The sequence below is a fragment of the Scardinius erythrophthalmus genome (assembly GCF_964197995.2).
Source record: "Scardinius erythrophthalmus genome assembly, chromosome: 17".
NCBI lineage: Eukaryota > Metazoa > Chordata > Actinopteri > Cypriniformes > Leuciscidae > Scardinius > Scardinius erythrophthalmus.
The window spans coordinates 2,565,804-2,566,872 of record NC_138237.1 but is presented as its reverse complement, the minus strand read 5'-3'; the positions used below and the strand labels follow the sequence as shown (position 1 = coordinate 2,566,872).

The 1,069-nt window shown below is 28.0% G+C and overlaps 1 long non-coding RNA gene across 1 annotated transcript in view; it reads right to left on the bottom strand.

Moving 5' to 3' along the window:
* Positions 1-248: 248 nt before the first annotated feature.
* LOC308706210 overlaps positions 249-1,069 on the bottom strand; it is a 7,190-nt gene continuing 6,369 nt past the window's right edge. The window contains exon 4 of the long non-coding RNA XR_014032008.1: positions 249-964. This is a non-coding gene — a long non-coding RNA (uncharacterized lncRNA). The remainder of the gene's footprint in view (positions 965-1,069) is intronic.

The window sequence follows — 1,069 nt, the reverse complement described above, 5'->3', positions numbered from 1 at the left end:
TAACAAATGAACACAAACCACACTAAAACCATAATGAAATATATAAACTACAGTCTCTGATGAACATTTTTGCTCATTTGTGTTTCGTAATTGTTTTGCTTTAGAAACTTCACTGAAAAGCTGTTAAAACTCTAAAACAAATTAACATTATGAGAAGGATGTTTTTTTATTCTTTGGACAGTATTTCATAAATCAGTGTCAATGAACAGGCGGTTTCTTCATGTAGACAACATGTTAAATGATCTGTTCTTCCCATGGCAATAATTGAAAATTCTCAGAGTATAAAAAATAAAAAAAAATTATATATATATATATATATATACATCAATTACAAATGTTAACATTGCATTTTCAGTTATATTTTTAGACATTTTTCATCTATCCATGCAATTTTATGATGGACAGATGCACTTTTATGATGGACAGATGCACTTTTATGATGGACAGACGCACTTTTATGATGGACAGACGCACTTTTATGATGGACAGATGCACTTTTATGATGGACAGATGCACTTTTATGATGGATTCACTCATCATAAATTCACTCAGTCCATTATAAAGCTTGGAAGAGCCAGACATTAATATATAGTAGCATAGAGCAAAAACGTCAATTACATCACTGATTACTGATTACTGTAAATGTCAGATTCAGATCAGATGAATTAAAAAACGTGCTGTATGAAATGTAATTATGAATATAATATCCATTTAAATATAATATCCATTTATACACATTCATTTTATATTCTGATAGAATATATGATGAATTTTTATGAATGGATTTTACATTTATATAGTATATTCTGTAACAGTGCATTTCTTAACCATAGGCTTGATATTTTTTGATATTACATGAATCTGTATTATAATAAATAATAATGCAAAAATATAACAAACATTGTTTAATCAACGACGATGATGGAGAATATTTTGCTGCTTCGATTATTAGAACTGCTGCTTCCTAAGAGAAAAGAGAAAAAACATTCTCAGATGTAGTATAACACAAACAAAGATCAATATAACAGATTTGTGCATAATTTCTTCTCAGTTATAACTCTATTTGGTT